Source organism: Tetrao urogallus (genome assembly GCF_951394365.1).
Source record: "Tetrao urogallus genome assembly, chromosome: 7".
Classification (NCBI taxonomy): domain Eukaryota; kingdom Metazoa; phylum Chordata; class Aves; order Galliformes; family Phasianidae; genus Tetrao; species Tetrao urogallus.
The window spans coordinates 39215552-39229582 of NC_136820.1; positions in this window are offsets into that span (position 1 = coordinate 39215552).

The following is a 14031-nucleotide window of genomic DNA, read 5'->3' on the forward strand; positions in this document are numbered from 1 at the left end:
TATTCAGTAAATGTTGGTGCTGCATAACATGAAGTGTCTGTAGACAAAAGTCTTAGAATAAAAGCTGAAAATTTACAAGAAGTCTGTCAGAAAAATTGGGGGATTTTCTTCAGTTTTTCTGCTGGGAAAAAGACACAAAATGTTGTAGAAAAATCAAAGCTTGCAAATAAATATTTAATTTTTAAATCAATCCAAACTGAATTTAAGCTACCAGGTAAGGAAGATAATAATGGTATAAAATTTCCTACCCCATGGTTTTTCTCACAGAAGGAGTATATTTCTTCTATCATTATTCTTTCATGTATCGCTCCTCAAATGTGTACACAGAAAAACAGGTTTAGTTTTGTATAGCGTTGACCAGCCTATAGTCTGTGAAGTACATGAAGTGATTTGTTTGAATAAGGATTGCTTCTGGGATATACTGCTGAACATGTATGTTCTCTATTTTTAGTTCACAGCTAGACTGAGTGTAATGGTTGCTTCTTGAGCAAGCTTTTAATGGCTGAAATTTATCTCAGAACACAAAAGATGAGTGAGGTCCTCTGATTTTTTGAAAGAAACTATTTAACTTGCTTCCATTTTCCAGCTTCAAGTATGCATTCTTTCTTAATGTTAATATGTTCTAGGAAGCAGTGTTTCTTGCCTGAAAGCAAGTTTTTCTCTGTTTCTATGGTTACCAGAGGAATATATATATATATAATATATATAAAAGAATATATAGATAGATAGATAGATAAAAGGAGTGGAAAAAAGAAAAAAACAAAACAAAACAAAACAAAAGACAAATCAGACCAAAATATATCCAACAGGAAAAAATACACACCAATACTCAAAAGTTTCTAGGTCTGTTTTGCAATGCAGAACCCAAGAGTTTTTGGTAGGATCTAAATTTGGCAGAATCAGCTTTCCCATCTCTCTCTAACTTTATTTGTCTGTCCTCTGACTATTTTTACTCCAAGATACTCTCTGTCTCTGTGGATATAGTGAAAAGATCTATGGATAGGAGTCTGAGAATAGAATAAGACAAGTAAAACTTCCAGTAAAAATGTAGTGCTATTATTCTGATAGTAAAATCAAGAACATTATACTAGAAATGATTATATATCAGCATAAATGGATGGATTGTATAGGGCTAAATAATCCATTAATTCAAGTTAAGGAGTAATTTGAGTACATTATATAATTCAGAGAGAAAAATTACAGCCTGTGTTCTCAACAGTACTTCTTTACTACTTGCAATGTTTTGCTGAGTGAATAAATTCATCAGAAAATAGCTCAGAAATTATCACCCATCTCTCTTCCATTATCTTAAGGAAAATGAAATCTTTTTATTTAGATATAAAAATGAATTTTGTATTAATAGTCCCCTTTCAAACAAGTTTAATACTTTGTAGATGTGGATTTTGCTGGGCAGTAAAACTTTCCAAAGTACTACAGCATTCATACTAGTATGCAATTATTGTTGGTTTCTTTAAAAAAAAATGTTGTTGTTGTTGTATAAACATCATTATTAAACTGATGTTTTAAAAATATGTCTAGTCTCCTGAGAGGATTAAAAAAAAATGACAACCAAACAGATGAAAATTAGAGTGAATAGTCACATGCATAATGTTTCGTTGCCCAGCATGAATATACTTGGACTTCAATATAAAGTATACAGAAATATCTGCAAGGCTTTGCATTCTTTCATGTGGTTCTAAATGCAAATGAAGATTAAAGTCTTCTTTGTTTCCTATCTTTTTCTTTCTTTTTTTTTTTTTCTTTTTGCTGAAGGGGTACATTTTGCATTCATAACAAAATAAATGGTTTTCAGAAAAAAGCTGGAAAAGTACTTTGTCACTTAGCTATACGATGATACTATGTTTTCCACATTATTTCTAGCAACATTTGGAAAAATGAATTGGAAAAAAATCTGTATTTATTGTACAAAATTAATCCACTACCTACAAAATTTTTAGACTTCATAACAAAAGTTATAAGCAAATTTTATCTTCGTTCAAATTTTAAAATAGTTTAAATGTGAATAAGATGACAATCTGGATTTATCTCAAAATTGTGCTGATATTATTACTCTAAAAAATCTCTCTTTTTTTTTTTTGTTGTTGTTGTTTTTTTTAATGAATAATATGCAGGAAATTCATCACTACTTTATATTGCTATATTGCTATAGGATCCTAGCTTGATTGGAGTCAAGTCTCCAGCTGCTGTGAGATTTAATAACACCCTGGTTATGATATCATCAAATAGCAAAACCTTCTGGACAGCTGGAACAATTTTTTCACTAATGCTGTAATTAGATACGTGGAATTGTCTTGGTACAGAAAATTACTTAAGGCTCAGACAAAATACAGTGTACCACTTACCAGCCAAAGGTCAAGGAACTTGCTTCCAAATCCATCAGGCTGTTTGTTAGGAGGTGTCTGGGAACGCCTGAGTCCTGGAAAGCTTGTATAGAAAGACAAATCTGCAGTTTCCAACTGAAATTATTTTTCTTATTGTGTCATCATATTTATATCATAGGCCAGTGATTCATTGTTTTTCTCCTAGACAGAAATCTTTACCTAAGTTTTGACCTATTTCAAAATAGACAATGTAAGATAATTTTCTTTTTCTCTAGAAACAAGTGTAAATATTTCAGATGTAAGTGCAAAATGGGCTTGCGAACAGATTACAAGCACAACTACATGTTGGGGATGATTGTGCCCATTTGATCTCCAAACTGACTGATAGTTCTCTCCATATGCTCCATATCAAGTGAGTCCAGGATTAGGCCCTTGCAAATACACCATGCTTCTCAAACACTGCAGTTTAGCCTATTTGTCTCATTAGTTACTGATTTGTTGATGGTTCTTCTTATACCTTTGATAAAAGTGTATGGATTCAAATGGATTATAGGTGCTATTTGGAATGTGAATTCTTACAAGACCAAAATGTTTTTGCATAGGCTTGTTACTGACAAAACTTAAATTCTGCACACGGACAAAAGTTTGAATGAGAAATTATTGAAAGGTTAGCAAAAGTGAAGTTATAAAACGTCTCAATATTGTACATTTTATTTGGAATTAAATCTATATATGTAGGATCCAGCAATAGGATCTAAATCTTTTCTTCTAAATTCAGAGGAGAGCTGCTTATGATGTTAGCCTGAATTTTTAAGTACTACATTAATCATAAAGGAAGCTCTTTCGGCACAGCAGTATTATTTTTACTTTGTCAATAACCACTTGAATGAATATGAAATGAGTTAAAGTGATTTGGCTGGGATTCAGTAATGCATGAGAAATATTTAAGAAGTAATCAATCAAGAAGTGTACAATCAAAATTAGCCCTAGTCAAATAAATACCCACACTCCCAAGTGGCAGAAAATGTAGTAGGTTAGTGAAGAAAAATATGATTGGAAAAGATTACTAGGAGAGCCTTAAATAAGATAGATTTCTTTGTACAATATGATACACTCAGGCTGTACAATGAAGACTGAAGTCACTCAGGCTGTATAATGAAGACTGAAGTTTAGTAGCATTTCTTTTATTCTCCTCATATAGAGAAACAAATCAATTTTCTGGAGGTGAAAGTTGCTAATTTCATGGAAGGTGAATAAAAGAGCAACACCAAGACAGTTTGTTAATAAAATTAAATTTAGAAAGCATTTAGGTATGTTTCTGAAGGACAGCACTGAGGTACAATGTGGAAGGACAGTGTTCAGTACGCAAAACTTAGAAACCTTTGGAAGATGTTTTTTCTTCCATATTGCATATAACCTGGTGAATTTCTGTCATTGTTCTTAATGCCATGCTCAACACACAAAGGATTCAAGGTGATTCATCAAATATTTACTAGTCTCCTAAATCTATTCTATTTCCCAGACTGTATCTCATCATTGAGATGATGACAGATTGCCAAGTAAACCCTGCCCTATTTGTGCCCCCCGGTGTCAGAGAGACTGACTGGGAAGAGATGGTGCCCCTAGACATTTAATAGAGAGTTTGCATGTGGATACAAACCTGGGCATCCTGGATGGAAAACTTTGTGCTGTAAAACCCAAGAATAGTGGTTTGATATCTGACAGCTGCAAGATATCCCAGCAGCTTTTTCCTCTCCCAGCCTACCACCTGTTCAACTGAAAATGGAAATGGTTTATATGGTCCCCAAAGACTAACTGATTGACAGGCAGTACAGGAAGGAATAGTAGGGCACCACTGTGCCTCTGCTACCTCTAAAGCAATGAGAAGGAATGTGGAGGAGATCATACAGATCATAGACATCATAGATCAATGTGCTGGGATCAGGGAGATTTCTTTTGCCCACAGAGGCTGAGGTATGAGTGGCCCTGATGGTAGATAACTGGGCTGTGATTTTTATTGAAATTAAAGAAGAAATGCACTATGTCAAAAGGTATATATTTTGCAGATATGTAACCTAGAGATGCATGGTACTGTGGATATATAAGTTCACCACAGAAGAAACAATCGGGTATCTGCTTGGCACAGTATAAGTGTACATTAATTCCAAGAGGGTAACAATATAAACTTGCTGGAGTCTCTGATTTCCCTAGGTAATAAAGTTATTTGGAGAACATCAGTTGACAGGTACACCCACTTGCAGTCATCAGTTCTGCAAGAGCTGCTATGGAAGTTTAATATGCCAGCATTCATCTCTTCCTCTCCCCTAAGTTTTCATTATAATGTGTTTTACTATTTTTTAGTAACTTTCAGTCTACTTTTTTGGCAGATGTGACAGGCAGCTGCAACACTGATACCATCAGTACTGTTCATCCTACTTCTTCTCACAGTGATTCTTAGCACATATTAATTAGCAGAAATAGGAAAAGTGCAATCAATTTACTTAATACAGTTAATTAAAAAGAAATTACAAGCTGCTATCAGATAAAATTTGGCTTGTACAATTGCAATTCGAAGTATTTTAATGAAAAACTTTTTTTAAAGCATAAGTATGTTTCCCAAAGTTTTCTTTTATTAACTGAATTATTTTAGGGCACATAGGAAGCAAGCTTGAACATATCATTATACAACATAGCAAAACATAGACACCCTGAGAATGTCGAGCTTATGTTTTTCACATTCAGTGTTAAGCAAGAGTAAGGATGAAAGGCTTTGAGTGCTTGTAATAACTGTGTTACCTTTTTCTTACATTTGTTTATCTATTAGTAATCATTACTAACATTCTAAAGCATGATTTTTATGATATGTTAGTAACCATTTGCACAAACATGCCACATGTTAATTAAATCACATGCATAATTTTAAATATTTGAGCTTAATATATCTTGAGAGTTCACTTAGACTTGTCATGAAATCCTTAGCATGGTATTTAATTACCACCTTGTGTGATCCAATAGAAGAAAAAACAGTCTTACAAAGTAATCTAAAGATCAGGATTTTCAGCCTGCATTAGGTGAAAGACAGGGGCAGGAAGATCAAGAAATATATTTAAACTGTGAAGGTATTTTATTAAAATAAATGCTTTACTTAATCTTGTGCGGTAGAGGAAAAAAAGAACTTTTCTAATGAAACCAGAGACCATTTGAAAACTTTTCAGTATACTCACAAATAAACTGAAATTGAGGAAAGTTGTGCTTCTATTAATCTAAAAGGAAAAGTACCTTGGGCTCTGTATCTGAAAAGCTGCTTGAGATTTTCAATCATTTCTCTGCCAGGAAAGATATTTTGAAACAACCCTAGATGCTATTTGATTGAGTCAGTGATGTTAGAATTCCGAAAAGTGAAAGGCAAACAAGAAGAAAATGAATTTGAAGTGGAAGTTATGAATTATCAAGTGGGAAATTAGGTCAGATGGTAGCAGCTTTAACTCTAGATTTTTAGATCTGAAATTACTTCTGGAATAGATTGTTAATTCTACTTCTATGAAATCGATATTTTCAAAGTTACCAGCATCATCGCAGTTTCTTTGGAATTGCTTGCTGTAAGTACATGTGTATAAACAAGTATACATGGGGAGAACATGTTTGTATGGACTTACTGTATTGTCACATTTTGTGCATGAGTGAAACAGAACTGAAATGAGTGGAGCAAAGCCAGTTTTTAACAGATGAGAACACGATCCCTACAAACATTGTACAATTACAATATCTATTATAATGCTTTAGGCATATTTCTGCTTACTAAGACACGGTAAGCAAATACAAAAGAGTATCACTACTGCAAACCTGGAACTGCTGAGGGTCTGTTTTATTTCTTGCATTATAAATATCTCCTGTATACAGGTTAAACTCATTGGACTGATGCAGTATGGAGAAATAAAGAGACCATTTACCATTTAATCTAAAGGCCTTAAATGGCATGAAAAAATACTGCATTGATGTTGAGTTTTCTGTTTTTAGAGTCAACAAGTGAATTCTGTAATTTAAGTCATACATTTGTTTGTTAGTATGTATCCTGCTACTTTATTGCCTTTGGAAGCAGTTTGGAAGTGTTTGGTGCATAATAATGGTGTCAATAAATCATAGAAGAAAAGAAGAAAAGCATCTTTATTCTTTAGCAATTATAGTAGATGCTGTAAAATTGATGACATTAAAACTAAAAACTAAAAAAAAAATAATAATAATTATGGTTTCAGGATCTGATAGTGTCAAGTTACAATGTGGTTAAAAAGGTGAAAAATTGTCCAAATATAACTGACATAAACTGTTGATTTCAGAAACAGACCAGAGCCAAATTCACAACAGACTTCTTTCCATTTAACTCTTATCTTTACATTATGTTATGTCACTGATGAAATACAGCACTCCACACAACAGTCATCAGGAAAGCAACATTTTAATTGCAAGTAAATGCAAGTATTTTAAATCTAATCTCAAAGGAGCAAATATTTACCAAGGGTTTATGATCGCAGATAGACTAGTAGAATAAACAAAGTGTACAGTATCTGCTTGTCTACATATGTATTTGACTTTTTTATGTAAAAAAAAAATTATACTGCAGAACACAACTACAGCACTGGCTCAGTGAAACATTCCCTGCTCTCCAATCCAACAATGCTAAGGACCACACACAAATGAATGTATTCTCATAAGAGAAAAACATTTTTCAAAGATCCTCCAGAATTTATGAAGACTTTATGGTTCTTTGTAACATTTTAAATAAACCACATGCACATTTTGAGCTTTATTTCATTAGACATGATCTGTAGTTTCTTGTGTCTGTATAGTTGGTTATATGAATTTCATACCACTAAAAGAATTATATGGTTCTTTCGGTCATTCAAATCAGAAATAAAAATGGTATGGAAATTATCTGCTTTTCAAATTTATTGAAAAAGATACAAAAAAATGATTTGTATTTTGAAGACAGATTTCAGTACTGACTGTCATATATTATATGCCAGATGTTGTGCAGTACCTAATTTCAGAAAAGATGGACTATAAAAACAGGCCGAAAGAGGATTAAATTGTATATTTTAAAAAGCCAAGCTTAACTATCTTGAACAATTATAAAAACAACACAGATTAGAATGACAGAAATTTGCCTTCCTATATTTAAAGTATTTGAGAAGATCTTCAAACAGATGAAACTACATTTATTTCTAATAATCATCAAATAGGAGAATCAAATACTTTCAGCAGGAAAACCAGCTTTATAGATGCTATTGTTTTACATGATAATATTGCCAGTGTGCTATTAGAGGAATCAACCTAAGAATTTAGGTACATAATGATAACTGTTGCGACGGAATTCAGTACTTTAAGTAGATGATGTATTCCTCGAGGTTGGAAAATGACAATTAAAAACTTACAGATGTCTGTTTGGAGAAAAATACTAATTCCATATCAAGCTGCTAGAATTAATGCTCTCACCAGATTGAAATCTTTCTAAGTCATGAGACATTTGAAGGACAGATTATTCTGGTTCCTATTGTGTGGAGAGGGAAATAACTTAAAATGCTAAATTAAATGAAGTACAGGTATTTGGTTATTGAAGTCAGGAAAACATTCTGTCCTGGAAATGTGAATGTGCATAGAACTGACCAAGATGCTCAGAATTACTTTATATATTTATACTTTCTCTTCTGTTTGTTGTACATAAAAGGCCAATCAGAAATGAGAATGAGTTTGAAAAGGAAACTGATATAATTTCAATTTTCTTTGCTCCATCACCACGTCTGTCCTTATTAACTGTGCTTCCCATTGGACTGAGATTTTGCTTGATATTAATAAAAAATGAAATTTGGGTACAGTTAAAAACTAATACATTTCAACATTCATCCACTCTCAATATGAAAGAGTTCAGTACTAGAGAAAACAGAAGTTTTAAAACTAAAATTTTTCCAATGTAACAGCATCCCAGGATGATTTTCCCTGCTGTTTGGGTAAGTTACATGATACCTATGCTTAATTCTGCTCCTCTCACTCCAAGGAGCACAAGACCTTTTAACTCAAACTTTTTCTGGCAGTGCTAAATCCACACCCTAAAATAGAGACAGAAGTTCCCAAACTCTACTACTCTGTTTAACATGGCAGCACTCCCTCTGGCATGATACAGCTCCAGCCACCTCCAAAATACAGGCTAAATGAAGACTGCACAATTAAACCTGAAATTATTGTCTGTTTCAGTGAACTACATTCTTTAGAGAATTTGTAGGAGAACATGAGAAATGTATAGCACATCAAAAGCCCAACCTGCCATTTCATTTTGAAAAGTAAATTTATATTTCAGAACAATATCTTTCAAGCATGGACAGTCATACACCAAAGACAATGCTGTATCTCTCAAATCTCTCAAATGGTCTCCAGTATTTTGTACATCTTTCTAAAAGAGTAAAAAATACCTGACAGTTTCTTTACATGTTATCTCACCAGATTACCTGTTATTAGTGAAGAAAAAGGGGGAATAGGAAGGAACTGGCCTAAGTTAGTGGAGAAACAAAGATAAGCCATGTACCCTGCTTCTAGTTCTGCAGCTGTAGGTAATGTACTCTCTATTATGCAAGACTCCATGTTGCACTCATAATTCAGAAAATTGTTTTAGGATAAAGAAGTCAAAAATTAACATGTTAAGAACTCAGTACCTATGGTTTTGCTGTGGGGCAATATTTTCATGATGATGTTCTCATAGTCAACAAATTGTGTTATTACACAATACATAGTTATCATAATTGAAGAGATTTGGTTACACAATCTGTTGACTATCCTGACTCAACACGTGTGAGGGAGAGAGTTAATTTTTTCATGTTGGCTCCTTTCTCAATGAATTACTGTGAGTAATACTGAGATGTGTTCTTCTGTCTGTATCACTGCTTGCTACTTGTATAACCCCAGAGTCCTGCCAATTCTTCATTTACCTATTCCCAGATAAGATTCCCGTTGACTCAGATTGCTGCAGCTTCCAGGAAAATGCAGTAAGTTGTCTGCATGACCAACCTGACTTGTTGGTCACCTGGCAAGAACAAACAAATGCTAAATACACGTTGGTGACATTGTGATGTTTCAGCAGTGTTCATTACTGTTAGATCTTACTCTTTTGCGTTAGTCACTTCAGACACTTCAGGTCAAGGCAGCTGGCTCTGAGCTGGGCGTCCTGCCGCCAGCTGCCGGTGTGTGATTAACCAAAGGCACTGCCAGCACAGAGGCACCAGACAGTCTACTGGTTTTGCAGACTAAGGATGGCAGTGGTTGTAGCACTGAATCAGTCATCTTTCTCTGTCAAGTGGTGTCATTTAAACCACACAAACTCCCAGATGATGAAAACCAGACTGAGCTATTTGTGTTTGCTGTTACTCTCTATCCCCACCTGCTGGGGCTTATTCCAGACATCCATACCGTTTCTCAGAGTACCGAAGTGCAAAAGCTATAGAAATGAAATGCAATGAATTCCAATGATGGTTGTAACAGCGCCACAACTCAACCTGCATGTAAACTTGTGTATATGGGCAAAAATAATTTCAAAATGTTAAATGTTGCAAATTGATTTCTTTTTTTTTTTTTTTTTTTTTTTTTTTTTCAATCAATATTTCAGCTTTCCCTGTGGAGGGAGCTTTCGTTTCTGTTCGTGCTTTCATATTACAAAGTAAGTTTGCGAACTCCAGAATCGAATTCAAAGCAAAGCATGCTCAAAAAGTAGATTTAAAAAGAAATGAAAGGGATTCCTTTTTGAATTTGAGAAGGACTTCAGTTTCTGCTAGAACAGATTATGATTCAGCAGTATTATTGTCCTCATGCATGATAAAAGATAATTCTTATATATAGATATTTGTGATATTTTTAAATAATAAACAAAATTAAGACTTATTTTTCAAACTGAAATATCCATCTGTTTCACTTTAAATAGATCTTAGAACTTGAATAGCTGGGTGACAAAAGTACAGAGGTATCAGTAAGAAAAATAACATATATATATGCATATATATATAAATAAAGAGAGTAGAAGTTGTTTAATTCCTTAATGAGATGTTGTATTTTTATATAGAGAACTTTGTGTGTGGAAAAAGTAAACTGAAGGAATAAATTTTTCACATACTTTGACATAGATGTATTTGTGGTTTATTTATCTCTTGTAGAAAAGTGAGTTCCAGTTCCAGTAGACTCAGAGCTTTTGAATTTTCCATCTCCTCTGCTCATACATTTTTTAGGGCATGCTTTTGTCATTACAGTAGAATATAGACATTATGAAACATGATTATAAAAGGAGAGGTGATCTAGTACTGACGAAGAGTAGTTTTAATCCTAGGTTTGTATTTTCAGTTCCTTCATTTATATATGATTAATCCCAATAGGTTCAACCATTTCTGCTGGCTGGGAGGCCAAAGTTTCCTACTTCATGGAGGCACTAAGCACTAGGCTTTTTTGTAGAATCACTGAAGGTGAGATAATGTCTGTGCTGTATTTTCAGCTTGAATGGCTGCTAGCAGCTAGTATAGGAGGTGCTCATAGATTACACATAGAAGATCTCTCGTGACTTAGTGCTTCCTTGTCCATTCTGCTAACTACTGGTGCATTTAGGAGCAATGCAGAGGGAATTATGAGTGGAGACTTAGGTTTTCTTCACATTAAACACACATTAAACACATGGGTTTCCAAAGTCTGGAAACACTGCAAGACAAATATCCTGACAAACCTCTTTTAGCTGTGTAAATGCTATTGCTTACATATATTCCAAGTCCCTTAGGAAATGATCTGAATTTGACTCCAAGACATAGAGCAATTACATTGGTTTTGGCTTTTTGTTGTTGTTGTTTTTCGGTTGGTTGATTGGTTGGGTTTTTCGGTTTGATTGATAGGAAAGATTTGCCATGATAAAATAAAAGAAATATGCCTAGGATCAATATTGATGTATTGATGTATTATCTAAGGAGATGCAGAAACCTTAGAATATGGAAGCTGATTAAGAGATCAGAATTAAGAGAGAAATCATGAATATAGATTTTTAAGTGAGAAAGCTGGCATATATTGTGAACTTTGTCATATTAAAAAAAAAAGAAAAAAAACATTCTTAGTTGGGCAGAATTAACAGGTTTGGATTAAAGATTAACAGGAAGTGGAAAATATTCTTTTCTCTGAAGTGGCAATACAGATTGACTCAGAGATTAACATTTGGGAGAGCTTATCAAAATTTATTGTCTCTGATTCTGTAGTGAATTAAACTCTTTGCAAAGTTGCATATTTTCAACTAACACAGAATAAATGATATCAATCAATCAAAGTTCTGTGATCAGAAAATGCATTATACTACAGCATTCACGTATGAGTTATATATTTTTCATAGCACATCATTCATACACTACAGAACATTTCATTTTGTTATGATGAATCATTTACAAAAGAGAATCTGGAATGTGATGCTACAGAAATTGTATTAGTTTAAATGTATTCACTTCAGTACAGTTGCTTGGATCTTTAGATAGCAATGTTAAATTAAGGTTTTCTGATGAAACTACTTCATCAGATGAAAATACTACTGGATGAAATACAGATACAGTAATAAATATATAAAAAAGATAATTGTTTCCATATATCTATAATTTTTAGTAATCTGAGATGCTATAAGGTTTTTGTCTGTTTGTTTGTTTTGCATTATCATGTGTATAAGTTGTTTACAAAACAATAACTACCAAAGGAATTCTAGGAGTAATATTAGTTTATACTCATGGCTTCTGTAGTTTAGATCTTACTAGATGTGATTTTAGGAAATCAATGTGTTAATTTTGTCAATAAGTGAAAATATGATTAACCAAATTTACTCTTAGGTAGCTAACAATCAGAAGATACACTGATTTTTGGTTTGTAGAATTTGTTAGGTTTTGTAAGGTCTTATTCTTGGCCTCTACCTGGCACTCTAGATACATCAGCATGTCTGTGATGACTGCTGTCCTGCCTATAAACCCTGTTCAGATCTTCCAGATGTTTTATAAACTCACAACTGATACTAGGTTCTTGTGTTTAGGCAGCTGAAGCTTCTGCAGGGTTTATAGTTAGGCTATCAACTAAGGATTCTGTTTAATGTAACTACGTTTAGGGGATTGCCTGTAATTAGAGCTTCTGATAGACCACAGAGTTTACTCATTCAACTCGCTTTTCTAAAAATAGTCACCAAGTGTCAGTTTGAGATGTTTTCGGATATTTCATCTGGCTTCCATGTTGTGCTCTAGAAAGTTGTGGGTTTTCTGTGAATCCTACATAGACTTTTTAGATTCTCCAAGGAATCTCAAATTGCACTGGAAATCTATGTTTCAGAAACCAGATCCATCCCTTGGGCAGCTCAGAGTATGAAGTCTGGACAGTCACCCAGCTGACTGGATATGGGAGTCTGCATTGAGCTCTGAATAGCTCTCCAGGTACCTCTGCGTAGACACTCATGTTTCTCCGTCTTTATCTGTGAGATGAGTCTTACCTCTCATCTCACATTTCATCTAGATTTTTTTATAGATAAAGAGAAAATTGATCCATATTTCATCTGGAGAGAACTTCAATGACTTCATCTTATGTAGCTAAAATTAAGATAAATGAATCACGCTCTAAAAAATTACTTGGGTTAAAATATCAACTGTGTTAGATTTCTGTTGTTATTTTGGTCTGCCATGCAAGTGATTGAGAAAGGAAGGCAGAAAAGGAGGAAGGAAGGAATAAAAGAAAGAAAGAAAGAAAGATAAAGAAAGAAAGATAAAGAAAGAAAAGAAAAAGAGTAAAAGTAAGAAAAATAAAGAATAGTGAGTGTTAAGGAACAGGCTTCTGAATGTGCCAAACATCTACAGATACACAGAAATAAGCGATACCAAATCCCTCAGGATGTATGAAAGCATTGACTCTGCATAGCTGTCCTGAATCTATTCACTTATTTTGTGTCTGTACAAAGCTGGTTTTTGAACAAACAATTCTACAATTGACTAAAGACCACTTAACTATTTGAAATCTACAGCATTTATGTACTATGCTTATCAGAATCGTTTCAGTAACAGTCATAAATTCATTACTTGCTTATCATTCTCATTACTATTTCATGTTGGTATATTCATAATTCATTTTAACATATGTATCAATATTGAGAATAAAAACAATTGCTTGGGCAACTGTGTAGATTTACAAGTAAAGAGATTATATCTGGGATGTTTTGAACATGGTGGATACATACTAGAGGCGCAGTTTGCAATATTGGAGTGAACAGGATAGTAACTTTGCTAAAAGTAATCCAGAAAAAGCAGATGCAACATCTGGTAAAAGAAAAATCCTCAAGGATTGGTATGTCCTTTTAGTAGTACAGGGACTATGGGATTATTCCTCGTGCATTTGAAAGCCAGGAGGTGGTTGCGTGTCTTCTCAGTGATATTTACCTATGCATAATGTAGAGAATGGAGTGTTTAGGGAATGGAGAATAGTGTAGGGAATGGAGAATTTAGATATGGAGAATGGATATGTATGAAGACATATCCACAGTTTTTCACTGTAAAGATCCTTACCAGGGCTGGTGATTGGTGTGATGGGAAATCTTGTCCAGAAAGAATAATGAAGAATTTGTTTGTTTGTTTTCACTTTGGATCACTTTACAAACAGAGGTAAGAGCATT